Below are 21,670 nucleotides of genomic sequence, written 5' to 3'. Positions count from 1 at the left end.
TACCAAGCAATGAGGAAAGAATGGTATAGCCTGATCCTTGTTTTCCTCCCATCTGTGTGCACCAGGCAATCACCACTTACAGATGGTTGTGATTCAGAGACAGGTTGCCACATGCGAAAAAAGTATGTTTCAGTTATTTTAATAAGATTTATTGCAGTAGTCACAGTTAAATGCTTAAACCTTAATGATAATTGCTGCTAATCTTTCAAGAAAATGATTAGAGTTTAATAAACCTCAAGAAGGATATTTTGCTCTAAACTTCAGTGAAATTACAAAGGTAAATTTTATGTTTACTCCCTCATCTCATAAATCAGAATGCCACATATGCCTTTTCCATCTTCTGAAATTGGATTTTATATACACATACACATTTATATTACATGTATTGGGGACTAACTAAGACGCCTAATTTCTATGAAAAACATAATGGGTTAAGGTGACAACAAATAATTCTGAACAAATACACCAAAAAGATTGCTAGTCAGCTTTGAGGTGTTCTTTATTTCCCCTTTTTTGTGGTAAAATATACATAACCCAAAATTTATTTTAGAATTTTTAAGTGTACAATTCAGTGACATTAAGTACATTCACGGTGTCATGCATCCATCATTACCATCCATTTCTAGAATCCTTTGATCTTCCTAAGCAGATCAACTTACCTTGTCCCCATTAAATAATAAACTCCCCCTTAGCCCAGCCCCTGATGACCTCCATTTTGCTTTTTGTCTCTATGACTCTGCCGTCCTACAGACCTCGTATACATGGAATGACATAATTTCTGCCATTTTATGTCTGGCTCATTTCATTTAGTGTGATTATTTCACTTAGCATAATGTTTTTAGGTTTCATCCATATTTCAGAATTTTATTCCCTTTCATGACTGAATAATATTTCATTGTATGTATATACCGTATTTTGTTTATCCATTCATCTGTTAGTGGATATTGGCATGGACAGTGAGATGGACATTGAGACTTTTTGGGCTGCTGGGAATAATACTGCTGTGAACATTGGGGCACACATATCAGATACCTTGCTGTGAATTCTTTTGAGTATATACCTAAGATTGGAATTGTTGAATCCTATAATAATTGTATGTTTAACTTTTTCAGGAGCTGACAAATTGATTTTCACAGTGTCTGTACCATTTTCTATTTCCACTAGCAATGCATGAGGGTTCTAATTTTTCTACATCCTGGCCAAAACATGATATTCCTCCTTCCTCCCTTTTAAATAATAACCATCCTGGTAGGTGTTTATCTTGAGATTAAAAAACTTTTCTTAATGTTTATTCATTTTTGAGAGATAGAATTCAAGTGGGGGAGGGGCAGAGAGAGAGGGAGACACAGAATCTGAAGCAAGCTCCAGGCTCTGTGCTGTCAGCAGAGAGCCCAATGTGGGGCTTGGACTCACAAACCGTGAGATCGTGACCTGAGTTGAAGTCGTATGTTTAACCAACTGAGTCACCAGGAGCCCCTAACCTTAAGAGTTTAAGTTAAATAGATATTTTGAGTAATCCTGTGAAAATATTTTAGTTAGTAATTTTATGCAAACTGTCACAAAGTTGGTAATTGAGAATAATCTTCATTTACATCCATTATTTGTATTTGTTGCGTTAATCTCCTTGATTCTTGACTCTGAATAGGACTCTGAATAGGAAAGTTCCTTTGCTTAAAGGTGATGTCAAAAAGCACATATAAATGATGTTTAACCATTTGTGAAAGCTTAAATGGATAAGTAGTTTTATCTTAGTGTATAAAATAAGGTAGCAATAAAATTTGTAAATGCATGTAAGAGATGAAACAGTATAGCTTAAAAATCAGGGCATTTCTGTTGTTTTTCAGATAGGTTGATGTGTGTTTGCTAAGTAGGTTTAGATAGCAGACAAACACACACACACACACACACACACACACACACACACCTCTGTAATCAGGATTACGGTAAGGAGATATGAATAGATTAAATGGGATCCTCATAGATATCAAAACTTGGGATACCCTCGTTGACCTTAGATTTTAGGGTTTGTTTTCAACAGAGGATGCACTGGTATTATGAGGTTACGCTAACGGACAGGTAGAATCTGTTTGGCACATTCCAATTAGGCTTTTTCCTTTCCAAGCCAGAATTTGAATGGAATTTGTACCTTATTAAAGATTTTGCTGTCATAACCCTATACTTGTGACTGGGAGAAATGTGGAGACTGGGTGTTGGGTGTAGAGTTGTACATTAGAGAGATCACTAAGAGGGTAACTGGTCTTCCTGTTTTGGGGAAATAAAATCAATGGGTATCAAGTTTTGATTGAAGGTAGCTACAAACCATCTGTTAGATACATTTTAAGGTTTAGTATTTCATTTCTTGTACTAAACACCAACATTTTATCACCATATAATTCTAGGTTATATGGCTTCTGAGCTTCAACTTTGGGTCATGTCTGAAATAAAAGAAGTACTTATTTATTTGTAGTTTTAAGATGAAATAACTTAGTTGTATTTTTTTTCCAGAATCAAGTTCAACACTTTTTATTGAAGTATTATGTAGAAAACCTTGTTTAAGAAAATAGAAACAAATGAAATAATTCTTCTTTGAGATCTGCAATGTTGATAGCATTTTCATTGAAACCATGTAATGTTTGTTTATAAGTAAACAAGTTTATAGTAACACTTAAGGTATTAGTGCTAAAACAAATGTTTTGTAGTTCTGGTCAGGGCACTGTAAAATATAAATCAAATAAATTGTGTCCTTTTCTCAGACAACTTACACTCCAAACTGCATGGAAGTGTGTAGGAAGTTGAGATACTGTATACATATTTAAAATACAACCATAAATGAGATATCACATTGTCAGGAACAGACAATATTCTCATTGTACTGGGAAATGCACGTTAGCCTGGGTAGTTGTGGAAAGAATGAATCATAGCCTCTCTTCCAGTGAATGACTCATGGCTGGTTGAATGGAGGTGGGAGTTTCAAGCACCCTCTCTTTGAGTGATGGAAAGAATTTTTCATCATTTTATATATTATTCAATATCTCTGTCACTGTTGCTGTTGATAAATGATATGAAAAATGATCATTTATCATTTAAAATCAATTGAGATATTTACAACTAATACTTTCCTTCCATAGATCTGGAAGTGCTTTCCAAAAATCAATTAATTTGCGCAATATACTACTGTAAGGTTAGTCTTATTATCACCATTTTATGGACAAATTCAAAGCAAGAGAGGTTAATTAACCCATCACAGAGTCCAAAGGGCCAAGTGGCAAGGCAAAATGGACTGAGCACCAACTTGAAGGCCAGGAACTCTGCTTTTAGCATGGATTTTAATTGATTTAGATCAGTTTCTCCAGCCTAAAAAGCACAAGCAATAATTCTGAATTATCATGCAGCAATATAATGTGGATTAAATAATTAATATTCTGAAGCCCTTTATAAATGTGAATTATTATTACTCATTTTAGCTTTAGACCACTAAGTCGGCCAAACTACCTTCCAGCACTGGTGACTAAAGTGTAAATTAATTGGCTAAGTGAGAAATTCATCTCACACATTTCCTGCTGAGAGATAAGAGATTCCTCTCTGCTGATTGGAAATCTATATATACAATGGTGCATTTTACTCTGCTTCCCTTAATGTATGTGTTTGTATTCAATTCCCTGGGAATTCATCTTATACAGGGAGATCCATGCTCAAAATATTAGCTTAAAATGCTCATGTTTCTTTTAGGAAAGCCTGTCTCCCCTTTTCTAGAGATGCACTTTTAGGAATATTGTCATGTGGTCAGCCAAACTAGTAGTTTGCTTTTCTAATCTTTCATACACATGCTGGGAAAGATTACAGAAAATGCTATTTTCTCCAAAGACACACTGTCCTGGCTTATCAAGTTTTGTGCTTATGTTTGGTGCTTTTTCAATAAATGTATATAGGGAACATTATATTAGAAATCTTGGGGTTGCTTTATGAAGTTTTTTTCCCTTAACCATTTGATTAGGAAAGTTATTGTTAGAGAGGCAAAAACTCCCAAACTCTTCTTTTAAAGGAAGGAAGGGCTCAGGTTTGAAAGACAGGAAGTCTAAAAGTAATTACCAGTTTTATGCCTTTTCAGGAGGATAAGGAAGTCTGTCTACAGAATTCTTAATATATCAATGGATAAGTAATAAGAATTATTTTGAAGATTGTATTAAGATAGATTTTCAGTTATTCATTCCACAATTTTTTTATGTTTTAAAATGTTTATTATTTATTTTTTGAGAGAGAGAGAGAGAGAGAGGGAGCAAGCGAGCTCAAGCAGGGGAGGGGCAGAGAGAGAAAGGGAGACACAGAATCCGATGCAGGCTCCAGGCTCTGAGCTGTCAGCACAGAGCCTGAGTGGGGCTCAAACCCACGAACCATGAGGTCATGACCTGAGCTGAATTCGAGGCTTAACCAACTGAGCCCCCCAGGTGCCCCTCAACAAGTATTTTTTGAGCATCCGTTATATGCCAGGCACAGTTGTAGATGCTGAGACTAAACACTAGGACTTTGCTGTGTATCACTTACAGTTAACAAACGAAAAAGTAGGTGTGTGAATATGTGTTCTAAGTCAGTTAGATAAAAGCTAGGAAAGTACAATGAACCCAAAAGGGGACAGAATATAATGGGGTTTCTGTTTTTAAAAGGGATGGTCATAAAAAGAGGAGATTGAGAGTTGAGCAGTTGGAAGGAGGTAGCAAGCCTTGTGGGTATCTTTGGGAAGAGCATTCCAGGCAGAGGCAACAGTGAATACAGGAGCCCTGAGAAGGAGTATGTGGAGGGGCAGGTGTGGTGGTGATTCTAAGGGACATCACAGGGCTTAGGTATTTGGAAACATGCTCAGTTCTCTGAAAATAGCTGAAAGACCTTTGGAGAAAGAAATTGTGCACGTACACATGCAGGAAGATACTGTAAACCCTTGAACATTGGCATGGACTTGCAAGAGCTAGCAGATACCCGGTTTGCAAAGAGCTAGCAGAAGCTTGACTTATTAATTTCAAGGATGTTTGGTGAATCATTCTTGATTTTTCAAAACATATCAGGTGTCTAATTATGAAGGCAGAAGAGTAAACTTGTACTGAGGAAATGTATGCAATTTGGGCAACTACATATTGGGTCAGAGAGCCCACTGGATAACCCAGACAAATCAGTAGAGTGCACAGTGGTTTGTGTATCAACAAAGCATAATTTTTGCCTTTAATTTCTTTTATTTAGGTAAAAATCACACACCATAAAATTTACCCTTTTAAAGTATACAACTTCGTGGTTCTCAGTATTATTCACAAAGTTGTATAAACATCACCATTGTCTAAATCCAGGATGTTTTCATGATGCCACTAGTAGTCCTTCTCCTCCCATTCCAGCCCCCGCACTGGCAACTGGTAATCTGCCTTCTGTTTTTATGAATGTGACTATTTTGGACATTTTATTTTTTGAGAGAAAGCACAAGCAAGGGAGGGGCAGAGGGAGAAGAAGAGAGAATCTTAAGCAGTCTCCATGCTCAGCATGGAGCCTGATTCAGGGCTTCATCTCATGACCGTGAGATCATGACTGAACCAAAATCAAGAGTTGGATGCTTAACTGACAGAGCCACCCAGTCACCCCTATTTTGGACATTTCATACAGATGGAATCATATGTGGCCTTTTGTGTCTGCTTCTTTCACATAACATAATGATTTCAATGTTCTTCCATGTTGTAGTAAGAATAAGTAACTAATTCTTTTTTTATGTTTATTTTTTATTTCTGAGAGAGAGTGAGAGACAGAGTGTGAGTGGGGGAGGGACAGAGAGAGAGGGATACACAGAATCTGAAGCAGGTTCCAGGCTCTGAGCTGTCAGCACAGAGCCTGACACAGGGCTCGAACTCATGAGCTGTGAGATCATGACCTGTGCCGAAGTCGGATGCTTAACCAACTGAGACACCCAGGTGCTCCAGTCCTTGATTCTTTTTTATGGCTAAATAATACTCCATTATACAGATATATCACATTTTGTTTATTCATGTATTGTTAGACAATAGGATTGTTTCCACCTATTGGCTATTAGAGACATACCTGTACAAGTTTTTGTGTGGGCATATGTTTCCATTTATCTTGGGTATTTACCTAGAAGTAGAATTGTTTGGTCATGTGGGAACTATATGTTCAGCTTTTTGAGGAACTGTCAAACTGTTTCTCAACCTGGCTATACCATTTTACATTCCTACCAGCAATGTATGAGGGGTTCAATTTCCCTACATCTTATTCCACACTTGATTTTTGATAATAGATCTTCTAGTGTATATGAAGTAGTCTCTTGTTGTGTTTTTTATTTGTATGTTTCTAATGACTGATGATGTTGATCATCTTTTCATGGGCATATTGACTATTTGTAATGTGTTTTTTTGGAGAAAGTTTTATTTAAGTCCTTTGCCCATTTTTAAATTATATTGTCAATTTATGGTTGGGTTGAAAGAGTTCTCTATGTATTTTGGATACTGAATCCAGATATGTGGTTTGCAATTATTTTCTCCTATTCAATGGATTGCCATGTCTTTTCATGCATAAAAACTTTAAAATTTGATGAAGTCTAATTTATCTTCCCTCTCATATACTGGATCCCTTGCATTTCCATATGAACTTTAGGATCAGCTTGTCAGTTTCTGTAAAGAAAAAAAATCAGCTGGGAATTTGATAGAGATTGTATTGAATCTTTAGATCTATTTGGGGAGTGACATAGTCGTAATACATACTTCCACATATATATTTAGGTCTTGTTTAATTTTTTCCACAGTGTTTTATAGTTTTTAGTTCCTATCAAGGACTTTTTAAGTTAATTCCTAAGGGTTTTTTATACTATGCTAAATGGCATTGTTTTCATAATTTAATTTTCAAATTCTTTATTTCTAGCATATAGAAATACAGTTGATTGTGGTATACTGACTTTGTATCCTGAAACATTGCTGAAATTGTTACCTCTAGCCGATTTTTAGTAGATCTATTATTTTTTTCTGTAAGCAGGGTCATATCATCTGCAGATATAGCTTATCTTCTTGTCCACTCTTTTTTTTCTGTATCATTTAAGATTACTATGTTTCCTCACAAGAGGAATGTTAGAATAAATTTTACAGGTAGTCAATCATACCTTGTTCAAACTGGGCACACATCAAATCTAGCATTATGGGAGTTTTATTTATTTGGTAGTGAACTTTTATCTATCAATGCAAATGCTAAGATACTACACCAAACATCTGCAGGAACTTTTTTCATCATTTTTTTGAATTGTTCACAAACGTTTCCTATAAAATCCAATATACCACAAAGAAATGGCACATCTTTTTACTTCAATTTGAATACAATTGGAAAATATATATATATATGTACAAAGTTTAAAAAACACTAGCAGGCTGACAGTTTGACTATAGGTGAGAAAATTATCTAACAAAAATCATTTATTTAGCATCAATCACTTCCATAACCAAGTATTATTCTGATTAATAAAACTTGCTGCCATTAGGCTTCTGGCAAATATCTATACCTTTACTGAATTTGTGGAGTTGCTCTTCACTTTGGTTCTCCTTCACAGTTAGTAGCATCGAAAGCTGCTGCAGGGCAGGGACAAGCATTTGCAAATACAAAAACAGTGTACCCAGCTTACTATAAGCATGAATGTATATGACAGAATTACTTCTCAAGCAATGAATTTTTTTCAAATAATTTTTAAATGTTTATTTATATTTGAGAGAGAGACAGTGTGAGAGCGGGAGAGGGGCAGAGAGATGGAGACAGAATCTGAAGCAGGCTCCAGGCTCTGAGCCGTCAGCATAGAGCCTGACATGGGGCTTGAACTCACAAGCCATGAGATCATGACCTGAACTAAAGTCAGATGCTTAGCCAACTGAGCCACCCAGGTGCCCCATAAGCAATGGACTTTCAAATCATCAAGAAGTCACCAGAAACAAATTTGCCAAGATATGCTTATGTTGAAGAGGATGTATTTATTTATATCAAACAGAGTGTTTAGTTTCAAAACTTAGTGTTTAGTTTGGGGTGGGTTGGGGAATCCAGCCATTTGAAAAATGACAGTCTTAAAAAAATGAACACCAAAAATAGGTTCACTAAATTTATTTAAAAAATCAGAACATTTCTTACAAAAGAGAATTACATTCTGCACACTGCTGTGAATAGATGCCAGGGACATATGGACTATTGTTACTTTTCCTCCCTGTTTCACTCTCCAAAATGTTACAATGACCACAAAGCAAAGTGTTCACAATAATTACATGGGTTTTTTTTTCTTTAGAACCACCAACAATGAGAAAAAATTAAAATTCATTCACTGTGCTGCTATTTCAAAATTTTAATGTTAATTTTTGCACACCCTTCCCCAGCCTCCTTCCTTTTTTTAAGAAACTAAAAGATTTCTTCTGGTGAACAGCAAAGATTTTACTGCACCTCGAACGCAGAACACCTATGAAGGAGAGTAATGGTGGCTTTTTAAACAGAAACAAATAGAAAAAAAAAAAACCAAGATGTAGGATTCCTCTAGTTCTTCACTAGTTGTAGAAGAACTTTCTAGAATCCTGCTTCACACTATAAAAAAAGAAAAAATATTTTGCATCAGAATCCTTCCACATCTGCACACTATTTCATGCTGTTCTGCCAATACTGTGCATTTTGTATCAGGTCCTGTGTTCCTGTAATTGTAATGGTGTGATCTTCAGATCTTTCTAAAGTTTCTTCAATTTTGATCGAAGCTCCTGTCTCACAACGATTTGTTTAATCCTCTCACCACCTTTGCCAATAATAGATCCAGCCAAATCTTTGGGAATAGTTACTTGCGTAGTAACAATAGGTCCACCAAGATAACCATATGAGCCACAACCCCTACATAGGAATAATCCTATCCAGAGCCACCCTGTGGTTCATAAACCACCTTTCATTCTGATGGGCTCCATGCAACAGAGTTCTAAGTTTCATCAGCACTGAAACCAACATTCCCATTATAGTGGTCTCCAGGTCCTCCTAGGCCATTAGATCTCCTCTTTTAGGTGGTGATAGTGGAGGAAGAGGAAGATTCTGAGCTCTGCTTCAACCCTGGCTACCTCATTCAGGAAGAGACTGAGGAGGTCCTTGATGAGGGATGACATCATCATAATCTCTTCTAGATGGAGGCATAGGACACCAACCCTGACCAGGAAGCATTCTGTCAAAACCGCCTTTCCCCTGCGTGGGAAATCCCACAGGACGTCTATGGCAGTCAGCAAAAATTGTAAAACCATCCTAGGTTTCATCATAAAAATTGGGATCGTTAAGCTGTGCACGTCCTTTGATGGGTGACTCTGTTATAAGATGATGGATGATCTTGATGCACTGTTCAGTCCTATGAAGTTTTTCTCCAATGAGAACAACTCTGTCAGTGGAATGAAGACAGGAGTCCTAGAAAAGCCTGACTGTTGTGTGTGTTCCTTCAACGTTCTTTGATTTTAGCACCTTTAACCCCAGTAATTCCTCCTGCCAGTCTCTGATGAATCAAGTTGCAACTCGAAGTCAAAGTTGCTTCCTTTATAGTGTTGGTATTTTAAGCATTCCACAGTATCAGAGTCTAGTGGGAGCTGATTGGTTGCTGTGGGTGATGGCAACTGTAGGTCCTCCTCTAAGGTAGAAATTCTTCAGAATTTCTCCAGTTGTTTCAGTATCAACACTGATAGTCACTATATGCTCAGGCCACTTCCATCTGGGACTAAAACACTGGAATTGTGGTCTGTATGGGGAAACTTAATATTCTTGGCTCCTTCCCAATCACTACCCCAGCATTCTTGCTGTGTAGTAGAATGTGTAAGTCAACCAACCATCTTACCAGTGTTTCTAGATTTTCTAAAGTCTTGTTCCTCTTCTGTATCTTCTGTGTGGTGTTTACCAAATTCAGCATTGGTTATGGTGTCAGGGAAGGTTTCCTCTGGCTGGTCAGTTTCCATTTTCTTATAATAAATGGACAAAACAATCAGGTATTATATATCCTTGTAGAGCAGAGCTGAACTCTTCTGGGCAGGACCAGCTGACAGCCTAGTGCTGCAGTCACTCCCCGTGCCCCGCCACCCCAGACCAACATCCCTAGGCCCCTGGGCTGCTGTGCTGCACTCATCTGGTCACAGCTAGACAGAGTCTTCTTGTTCTTTCTCAATGCCTTTTATTTAGTTTTTGTGCCTAATTGCCTTAGTTAGAACTTTCATTCAATGTTGACTAGAAGTGCTTAAGTGGATTCCTTGTCTTATTTGTGATCTTAGGAGAAAGTGTTCACTTTTTCACTGTGGAGTGTTATGTTACCTGTGGATTGTTTTCTTTTTGTATGTAATGGTTGAAGAGTTTCTATTTTAATCCTAGATTCTTGAGTGTTTTTATCCTGACAGGTGTTAGATATGTCAAATGCTTTTCCTGAAGTGATCATTTTTTGGTCCCTTAATCTACTTCTATGGTGTAGTATATTAATTTTCATACATTGAATGCATCTTTGCATTTCTCAAATAAATCCTACTTGATGGTATTGTTTAATCCTTTTTATAAGTTGCCAGATTTGATTTGCTAGTATTTTGTTGAGGACTCTGGTGCTTATAACCTCTTTGTCTGTATAGGATAATTCTGGGCTGATGGAATGAATTGAGAAGTGTTCTCTCCACTTATATTTTTTATTTTCATTTTTATGGAAAAATGTGTTAAAGATTGGTTATTAGTTATTTTTTCTTTAAACATTTCGTAGAATTGCCAATGAAGATCTCTCATCCTGAGATTTTTATTGGTGAGAAGTTTTTTGATTACTAATTCAGTCTCTTCTCATAGGTATATTAAGATTTTCCATTGCTTCTTGATTAAGTTTTGGTAATTTTATCTTTTACTCCTGATTTTTGTAATTTAAAACTTCTATTTTTTTCTTGGTCAGTCTAGCTACAGAGCTGTCATTAAAAAAAATTTCAAAGAACCATCTTTAAGTTTTGTTGATTCTCTTATTTTATGTTTTTCTATTCTCTCTTATTTTCCTCTCTAATCTTCATTATCGTTTAAAATTTTTGCTTTGGGCTTAGTTTGCTCTTTTTCTAGTTTCTAACAGTGGAAGATTTGGTGATTAATTTGAGATTTTTCTTTTTTATTAATAGAGGTGTGTAGAGCCATGAATGTTTTTATATTCACAGCTTTATCTTATTCATAGCATAAATAATTTGATATATATTTTCATTTTTTAAAAATGTGTTTTCATTTTTATTAATCTCCAGGTATTTTCTAATTTCTCTTGTGATTTCTTCTTTGACACCTTAATTATTATAGGAGCATGTTAATATCCACATATTTATGGATTTCCCAAATTTCCTTCTGTTAGTGAGTTCTCATTTCATTTCATGCTATCAGAGTATACTTTGTTTCATTTAATCCTTTTAAATTTACTGAAGCTTGTTTTATGTCTTAACATATGACGTGTCCTGTAGAATGTTTCATGGACACTTGATCTTGGGGTTTTTGTGTAGTGTTGTAAGCTGTCTGTTAGGTATAATTGGTTTAAATTCTGTTCAAGTCTTATATTTCCTGCTTGATCTTCCATCTAGTTGTTCTATCCACTGTTGAAAGTAGGGTATTATAGTCTCCATTCTACCAGTTTTTGCTTCATGTACTTGTTAGGTGCATGGATGATTATAATAGGTGTACTTCTTGATGCATTGATACTTTTTTCATTATAACATGTCCTTCTTTGTGTCTAGTAACAACTTTTGCGTTAAAGTCTATTTTTTTGAAATTAGTATAGCCATTCTTATTGTTGGCATGCTGTATCTTTTTCTGTCTTTTCATTTTCAACTTATTTGTGTTTGTAAATCTGAAGTGTACAGAAAGCATCTAGTTGAATTATTTTTTAAAAGTTCATTATGTCAGCTTCTGCATTTTAATTGGAGAATTTAATCCACTTATCTTTAATGTAATTATTAGATTACATTTGCCATTTTGCTATTTGTTTTACATGTTTTTGGTTTTATTAGTTCCTCTCTTTCTCCATGACTACCTTATTTTGTATTAAGTAGATATTTTCTGCTGTACCATTGAAATATCCTTGTTTATTTTGCTATATTTATGAGATTTCTTTTTTTTTTCAGTAACTAGGGAATACCATTAACATCTTCATTTATTATAGTCTAATTCAGATTAACATCAATTTAATTCAAATGGTATAAAACATTTTCTCCTTGTGACTCCATTCCCTCTCCTTTCTTTGTGCTGTTATTTTCCTACAAATTTCATCTTCATAAATATATGGTCAGGGATAGAAATATATAATCATTGCTTTGTACTTTTAAATCATATAGGAGGAAACTAGAGTTATAAATAAAAGATAAATTCATATTGTCTTTTAAAAATATTTTGTTTATCTGGGAATGTGTTAATTTCTCCTACATCTTTGAATGATAAATCTATTAAATATAGAACTCTTGGTTGTCTAGGAATGGAACTTTGAAAGCATTCCAATAATATTTTGCTCCTTCCAGTGGCGGTTAGGCTGATGATTGTCATGATAAATGCAGGCTTTGGATTTTTAAGACTATCATGGATCTACAGAGGAAGGAATGAGGATAAAGCAAGTTAAAATGTCAAAAGCTCACTGCTCTTACCAATTCAGCTGTTTTTCTTCTACTTTTCATTTTTTAATAAGCACTCCTCAGATTGCTGCAAGCCTTTGGTTATTTTCAGCATTGCAAAAAGCTAAATCTGACATTTTTTTTGCCAGTATTTTTATTGCTTTTATGGAAGAGAGACTTTTCAGACGTCCATACTTGTTCTTTTTACTGATGTCACTAGAACACTTAGGGTGAATCATTTTAACATCTCACCGTTTGTTATAGCGTTCCAAATTAAAGCTGGTTGTTTTAGACTGAGTTTCACTGGAAACAGAACATGAGATAAAGACCTGTATACAGATAGTTTATTTGGAAGGTAATTCTAGGGAGCAGAAGTGAAAAAGCCAAAAGAATGAGGATGAGAAGGAGCACAAGCCAATATCAGGCTGTGTTAATCATGTCACTGCTACAAGCAATGGAGGCTTGGCAGTACTAGGACCTCCATGGAAACACACAGAATGCCTTCCAAACCAGAGGTGAATGCATTTTTCCATCACCTCTTATCTTCAATTGGCTGGTTATATCTGCAGTGTTCTTAACTTTCCGATACTTCCATGTCTCAAGTGCCATGACCAGAGAAAGTGCCTGTATTATCCACACATTGAGGGAAAAGGGTATACCTGCTGTAGACACTGTCAGCACAAAATGAATCAAAGGTCTCTCTGGTATTGTTTTCCCTAGCTGAGACTGCAGTCAGAGGTGATGTGAAGAGGACATGGGCTGGAGTATCTATGTGTATTAGTCAGGGTTCTCCAGAGAAACAGAACCAGAAATAGAGAAACAGAAGCAACGGTGTGTGTGTGTGTGTGTGTGTGTGTGTGTGTGTGTGTGTGTGTGTGTGTTTGTGTGTATGGTGTATTGTATAAGCCAATTTCATATATATATATGCCATTTTTTAGAGTTTATTTTTATTTTGAAAGAGAGATTGAGAGCATGTGCAGGGGAGAGGCAGAGAGAAGGGGAAAGAGAAAGAATCTCAACAGACTCGGTGCTGTCAGCAGGGAGCCTAGTGTGGGGCTCAAATCCATAAACTCTGAGGTCATGATCTGAACCAAAACCAAGAGCTGGACACTCAACTGTCTGAGCCATCTAGGCACCCCTATATGCACCATTATAATAATATATACAATATATTATGATATATGACAAGGAGTTGGCTCACACAGTTATGGGGCTGGCAAGTCCCAAGATTTGTAGGATTAGTCTGCAAAATGAAAATGCAAAAGAGCTGATGGTGTGGCTCCATTTTAAGTTCAAAGGCACAATAACAAGGAGAGTTGATGATATCTGAAGGCCAGCAGGCTTGCAACCCAGAAAGAGCTGATATGATATTTCAGATTGAGTTTGAAGGCTGGAAGAAGCCCATGTCCCAGAGAGAAGGCAGTCAAACAAGCAAAAAAAAAAAAAAAAAAAAAAAAACAACAACAACAACAAAAAAACACCTCTCTTCCTTAGGGAATAGTCAATCCCGTTGTTCTGTTTAGGCTTTCATCTGACTGGATGAGGGCCCATACTTTAGGGAGAACAATCTACAAAATCTGCTGAAGTTAATCTCATTCAATATGCTCATAGAAACACCTGGAATAATGTTTGGCCAAATATCTGGGAATCCTGTGGCTCATTCAGGTTGACACATAAAATTAACCATTATGTTATGACATTTATTAAATCAGTCTACAGGTCAGACATTAATAACTAGAACTAACTAGTTAATGATTGCTTTACCTAGCAATCTAGGATAGTGTAGTGTTAGGAAATTATAAGCTTTGTCTAATCAACCCTTACAGATAGAAATAGAACTCAAGTACTCAGCTACAAATATTACATTCCCAAAGTAATATAATGTATTGTAGAAAAAATTAACATTAAAATATTCTATTTCAGTTACAATGATTTCTTTGTAGCTATAAAGTTAATCTATGAAATAAATTCTAATAAAAGCAGTATAAGATTTTTTCATTTTCAAGTTTTTATTAAATTCCAGTTAATTAACATTTAGTGTGATATTAGTTTCAGGTGTAGAATTTAGTGATTCATCACTTACATACACACCCAATGCTTATCACAAGTGTCCTCCTTACACCCATTACCCATTTAATCCATCCTCCATCATCCATCTTTCCTCCAGCAACCCTCAGTTAGTTCTCTGTAGCTAAGAGTCTTTTTTATGGTTTTCCTCTTTCCCCCGCATGTTCATTTGTTTTGTTTCTTAAATTCCACATCTGAGTAAAATCATATGGTATTTGTCTTTCTCTGATGATTTAATGTGCTTAGCATAATACTCTCTAGCTCCATTCATGTCTTTGGAAATGGTAAGAATTCATTCTTTTTTTTTTATGGCCGAATAATATTCCATTGTACGTGTATACCACCTCTTCTTTATCCCTTCATCAGCTGATGGACATTTGGGCTCTTTCCATACTTTGGCTGCTGTTGATAATGCTGCTATAAACATTGGGGTGCATGTGCTCCTTTGAATTAGTATTTTTATATCCTTTGGGTAAATACCTAGTAGTGCAGTTGCGGGATCATGGGGTAGTTCTATTTTAGCTTTTTGAGGGACCTCCATGCTGTTTTCCAGAGTGGCTGCACCAGTTTGCATTCCTTCTAACAGTTTAAGAAGTTTTCCCTTTCTCCACATCCTCACCAACAACTGTTGTTTCCTGTGTTGTTAATTTCAACAATTCTGACAGGTGTGGGGTGATATCTCATTATAGTTTTTACTTGTATTTCCCTGATGACGAGTGATGTTAAGCATCCTTTCATGTGTCCGTTAGCCATCTGGATATCTTTTTTGGAAAAATGTATATTCATGTCTTCTGCCCAGTTTTTAACTGGATTATTTGTTTTTTGGATGTTGAGTTTGGTAAATTATTTATAGATTTTGGATACTAACCCTTTATTGGAAATGCCATTTGCAAGTATCTTCTCCCATTCTGTAGGCTGCATTTTACTTTCATTATTGTTTCTTTTACTGTGCAGAAGCTTTTTATCTTGAAGTCCCAATAGTTTATTTTTGCTTTTGTTTCCTTTGCCTTAGTAGACCTGTCTAATAAGAAATTGATACAGCTGATGTTAGGGAGGTTACTGCCTGAGTTCTCTTCTAGGATTTTGATGGTTGCATATCTTATTTTTAGGTCTTCTATCCGTTTTGAGTTTATTATAGTGTATGGTGTAAGAAAGTGGTCCAGTTTGGTTTTTTTTGCATGTTGCTGTCCAGTTTTCTCAACATTTGTTGAAGAGACTGTCTTTTTGCCATTGGATAGTCTTTCCTGCTTTGTCAAAGGTTAGTTGGCCATACATTTGTAGGTCCATTTCTGGGTCTTTTATTCTGTTCCATTGATCTATGTGTCTGTTTTTGTGCCAGTACCATACAGTCTTGATCACTGCAGCTTTGTTTGTTTGTTTGTTTTTTAATGTTTATTTTTGATAGAGACAAAGTGCTAGTGGGAGAGGGGCAGAGAGAGAGGGAGACAGTATTTGAAACAGGCTCCTAGCTGTCAGCACAGAGCATGATGTGGGGCTTGAACTCAGGAATGGCGAGATCATGAACTGACCTAAAGTCAGACACCCAATCCCCTGAGCCACTCAGGCGCCCCAAGCAGGATGTTTTTTAACCTCCATGTGTTTGTGGTCTTTCCAACTTTTTTCTTGTGATTAGCTTCAAGTTTAATAGCATTATGGTCAGAAAATATGCATGGTATGATTTCAGTCTTGTTGCACTTATTGAAGCCTGATTTGTGACCTAGTATGTGATCTCTTCTGGAGAATGTTTCATGTGTACTCAAAAAGAATGTGCATTTTGCTGCTTTAGGATGAAATGTTTTGAATATATCTGTTTAAGTCCATCCAGTACAGTGTGTCATTCAAAGCCATTGTTTCCTTGTTGATTTTCTCTTAGATGATCTGTCCATTGCTATAAGTAGGATATTAAAGTCCCTTACTATTATTATTGTTAATGAGTTCCTTTATGTTTGTTTTTTATTGTTTTATATATTTGGGTGCTCCCAAGTAGGTAAAATAAATATTTACAATTGTTAGATCTTCTTGTTGGATAGTCCCCTTTATTATGATGTAGTGCCCTTCTTCATCTCTTGTTACAGTCTTTGGTTTAAAATCTAGTTTGTCTAATAAAAGCATTGCTACTGTGGCTTTCTTTTGACATCCATTTGTATGATAAATGTTTCTCCATCCTCTCATTTTCAATCTGCAAGTGTCTTTTGATCTCTAGGCCGTATATTGATGGGTCTTGTTTTTTTTTTTTTTTAATCTATTCTGACACCCACTATATTTTGATTGGAGCATTTAATCCATTTACATTCAAAGTGATTATTGATATGTATTTGGTGCCTTTTTTTTACTTGTTTTGTTGTTGTTTCTGGAGACTTACTCAGTTCTTTCCTAGTTTTTGTTGCTTTTGGTCTTTCCCACTCAAAGTGTCCCCCTTTAATATTTCTTGCAGAACTGGTTTAGTGGTCATGAATTCCTTTGGTTTTTGTTTGTCTGGGAAACTTTTTATCTCTCCTCCTATTCTGAATGATAGCCTTGCTTGATAGAATATTCTTCACTGCATATTTTTCCTAGTCATCACGTTGAGTATATCATACCACTCCTTTTGGCTTGCCAAGTTTCTGTGGAGAGATCTGTTGCTAACTTTACTATATTTTGCAAATTTAGCTATTATGTCTTGGTGTTAGGCTGTTTTTTTGCTGTGCCTCTCTGTGTCTCTTGGATTTGGATGTATGGTTTCCTTCCCCAGATTAGGGAAGTTTTCAGCTACAGTTTGCTCAAATCAACCTGCCCCCTTTTCTTCTTCTGGGTCTCCTGTGACATGAATGTCATTATGCTTGATGGAGTCACTGAGTTCCCTAAGCCTACTTAGGGAATCTTATGATTCAAGATTTTTCCTTCCCCCTTTTGTTCAGCTTTATTATTTTCCATATTGCTCTCTTCTATATCAGTGATGTGTTCCTCCCCTTCTTCCATCATGGTGCTCATTATAGTCAGTCAGTTTCAAATCTTGGTTATTGCATTTTTCATTTCATACTGGTTTTTAAGTCTTTTTATCTTTTTGGTAAGGGTCTCCCTGATGACCTCTACGCTCTTCTCAAGCCCATGTAGTATCCTTATGACTGTTGCCTTAAATTCTGGGTCAGGCACATTTCTTATATCTGTTTTGATTAGATCCTGGCTGTGACCTTTTCTTGTTCTTTGTTTTGGTATGAATTCCTCCACCTGGGCATTTTGTGTAGGTCACGGTCTCTGTCTTCTTCTTTGTGTTAGGAAGCCTGTTATGTTTCCCTTTCCTGAGAGTAATGGCTTTATACAGAAGAGGTCATATAATGTCCAGGATCTGGCACATCAGGAAGTGTCTCTGGTGTGTGTATTGCATGCACTCTACTACTGTGTTATGGCTGCTCTATCCCTTAGGTCAGTCCTCTGTAGCATTTCTACTTGTCTGCAGTGGGAAGTGTTTGCAACTTTGCCAGAGTGTGGAGAGTTTTAACTAGGTTTGCTCTGGTCTGCTTGCTAAAAGAGACCTGATGCTATTTCCACTAGAATTGAAGTTTTGCAGAACTCTATGGTCAGTAGATGTCATTTATATGGGCATTAATTTTGGTCTTCTGGGGGAAGGGGCACACTATGCTGATCCTTAGGCACACTTTCCTGAAAAAAGCAGTACTGGCAGAGTGCCAAGGGTGTACGCCACAGGGTGAGACTTGGTGTAAGCACATCAAGCAGCCTGTGCTGTTTGTTGAAGTTAGTTTATGCTGAGGGGCTGGGGAGGAAAATGGCCCCAGGAAGCTCCTTTGTCCCTGAGAGGAGAAAGTGGTGGAGTCTGTGCTTGCTGTTCTCAGGGAAGCCCTCTCAGAAGAGCAAATAACTTCCCCTCTGCATCCTAGGCATTTTTTAGATTGTTGCTTTCACACTGTCTCTTGGCATTATTTGCCTGCCTGAAACAGTGCTATGCACTTTGGGGTCTATCTCAGCCAAGCTTGCTAACTTTTAAAACTCCAGACATTAGGCATCTGATGTGGTGAGGACCTGAGCTGGTCTTCTGGGGGTGGATCTCACTGTGCTAGGACTGTTGTAGGTTTGACTAAGGAGGGCAGTTTCGCCAGAGTGCATGGGCATGGGATTTGGAGCAAAACATGTTAAACAGCCAGTGTCCAGGGTGGCTGCCCTCAGTAGGTGTCTCTGTTCCTATGCTGAGGGGTAGGGGAGGGGAACAGTGCCTGCTAGCTTTTTTGTTCCCAGAGAGGCTATGCCACCTCTCCCAGATGTGCTCTAAGAAAAGGGAACAGTTTCTCCCTGTGAGTCTTAGGTGATCATCAGTTTGTGCCTTAGGCCGCCTCCCCGCCCCTTCTGGATTCCCTGCCTGCTTTTTCTCCATGAGTAGGGGAGCACTCTCAGGGCTCTATCCTAGCCATGCCCCAGACCTTGAAGACTTCATTCTTAAAGTCTTGCTGGTTGCAAAAAGTCACGAAAATCAGCCCCACTCATTTTCCCAGCCAATGGCTTTGGGGAAGTGTTCTCCTTACGCAGTCCCCTGTGTGCTTCTCTCTCTCTCTCTGACCTCTTTCCATGACCAGGGCTCCCTCCCCTGCTCAGCACCCATGTTCCATTTCTCCACCAAACCATGCCTCCACACCTCCTACCTTCCTGGATGTGCACCTTCCTCTAGTTGTGCAGTTTGTTGTGTCAGTCCTCGGGTTGATTTCATTGAGATATAAAACTTTTAAAGAATAAATCATATACTATATTTAATGTCTCCATCTTAAGTATATACACAAATATTGTTAAGGTATGCTTTTTAAGGAATATATGCAGTATATCAATGTTTGTTTATGACTCAAATTTTTCTAAGCAGAGCTATAAATAAGTTATTTTCCATTTCATTTAATGCTATAATTTTAGGTGCTATCATATATTAATGCTTCAGTTCATTAAATTTGTCCCTAACAATATAAGGTTCTGCTATTCTAGTGCTAGGTGACAGAATTAGATTTCTAGCCCCAGGGTACTTAAAGGTGACAGAAAGGTTCTGTTACATTTTTGCAATTTATTAAATGTGTTTGGAAAAGAGATACCAGATGCTTAGATAAAGATTTGGGGTTTTGCAATTCTTTATAGTACTAAAGATAAAAGAGAAGAAATATATATTAGTGTAGAAAATTCAGCTTGCCAAGTGTTTTTATAATTTTCTTCTTGTTTTGAATAACAAAAAATTATAGAGATATAAATTACATTGTTCTGAATTTGGTCAGGTAAATCATGTATTTATTTTATGCAAATGAAGGACTATTTTTCATATTTTAAAATTATTACCTATTTGAAAATCTTCATCTGTGATTGAAAAATGACTTCCAAATTAATGATCAAAGTTTCCCTGGAGGACCCAGAGGACATAGCATCAAAACAAAGTTTCTTCCAGTTTCTCCCTTTTGGAATAAAAATATCTTATGCTTGTCTCATCATTGTATTTTGGGAAAGGATAGTTGGTTTTTACATTTCACAGGTTCACAGATGGAGCGAAATTTTGCTTCGGGATGGGCAATACTCAGAGTCTCACCTGTAGCTGATTCAGGTGATTTATTGATGTATTTTTTTATTTTAGAGAGAGAGAGAGAGAGAGAGAGAGAGAGAGAGCGAGCGCATGAATGGTAGAAGGGCAGAGGAAGAGAGAGAGAATCCCAAGCAGGCTCCACACTCAGTGCAGAGCATGATGCACAACTCAATCCCCTGACCCTAGGATAATGACCTGAGCTGAAATCAAGAGTTGGAAGCTCACGTGACTGAGCCACCCAGATGTTACTGAATCAGATGATTTTGTTGAGCAGAATTAGAATTCTTTGTTTTGGTTTTTAGATGAGATACTTGTATTTAGAGTTAATACTGGAATGGTTTAAGACTGTTGAAGATACGAAATGAGGTGAGTGTTTTCTTTTTTATTCCAAGACAGATACAACTTTGGGGGGCCAAAGGTGGACTATACTGGATTGAATGGTGTCCCTCCAAATTCACATCTACCCAGAACCTCAGAATGTAATCACTTAGAAATAGTGTCTTTGCAGATGTAATTTGTTAAGATGGTGTCATACTGAATTAGGATGGACCTTTAGTCCAAAGACTAGCATTCATATAAAATGCCCATGTGAAGACACAGACACACACATAACCACAGAAGAGAAGGTCCTGTGAAGGAGGTGGACATTGGAGGGAAACATCTATAATCCAGGGAATGCCAAGGATTCCTAGAAACCACCAACAGCAGAGAGGGAAGAAGCATTCTTCCCTAGTGTCTTCAGAGGGTGCCTAGCTCAAATGATATTTTCATTTTTTACTCCTAGACTCCATAACCTTGGAAGAATAAATTTCTCTTATTTTAAGCCACCCACCTTGTAGTGTTTTGTCATGGCAGCCCTCTGGAACTAATGCAGTTTTGTACTCAGACATGTCAGGAATGACCAGGTAGACAAATTGGAACTAGTAGTCCTTTTAGAACACATAGATGTAAGACAATCATGCACTTAGATGCCAAATGCAGCATTGATGACTAAACTCATACTGTAGTATTGCTAGCAAGTTACTAGGTTTACATATAAAGTGTACATACTTTCCACTATTTAAGGAATTAGGTTATTACAACATAGTACTTAGGACCCAGGACCTAATGTAAAAGAATTTCCCCAAGGACCTCTACCAAATACATGGTCATCAGGTAACCTCTAAAGTCAGCCACAGGTATCTCCTCTATGTATGCCTAAATATGACTTCTCAATTTGTTGCTGCTAAATCCACTAGATACTAAAAATTTTCTGTTATGTTTTCATATAGTCCGTGCACAGTTTGTTGTCATGTATACTTTATCCATAGGCAAAAACACTTAAGACTGAGGTGGCATCTGGCTGACTCAGTCGGTTAACTGTCCGACTCTTGGTTTTGGATCAGATCATGATCTCAGTTTTGTGGATTCAAGCCCCACATCAAGCTCTACACTGATAGCATGGAGACTGGGATTC

The 21,670-nt window shown here is 36.9% G+C and overlaps 1 long non-coding RNA gene and 1 pseudogene across 1 annotated transcript in view; both read right to left on the bottom strand.

The window, feature by feature from the left end:
- Positions 1-8,589: 8,589 nt before the first annotated feature.
- Positions 8,590-10,066, bottom strand: LOC121041301 (heterogeneous nuclear ribonucleoprotein K-like; annotated as a pseudogene).
- A 4,991-nt stretch (positions 10,067-15,057) lies between these two features.
- Positions 15,058-21,670, bottom strand: part of LOC121041299 (uncharacterized) — a 28,882-nt gene continuing 22,269 nt past the window's right edge. Inside the window, exons 2-3 of the long non-coding RNA XR_005795656.1 lie at positions 17,742-17,753; positions 15,058-15,068 (exon numbers count right to left, since the gene is read on the bottom strand). This is a non-coding gene — a long non-coding RNA (uncharacterized LOC121041299). The remainder of the gene's footprint in view (positions 15,069-17,741; positions 17,754-21,670) is intronic.

Source organism: Herpailurus yagouaroundi, unplaced genomic scaffold (genome assembly GCF_014898765.1).
Source record: "Herpailurus yagouaroundi ecotype Mexico unplaced genomic scaffold, PumYag 29, whole genome shotgun sequence".
In the NCBI taxonomy this organism is placed as follows: domain Eukaryota; kingdom Metazoa; phylum Chordata; class Mammalia; order Carnivora; family Felidae; genus Herpailurus; species Herpailurus yagouaroundi.
Note: the sequence above shows the minus strand (reverse complement) of the source record. Positions and strands in the feature narration are given on the sequence as shown.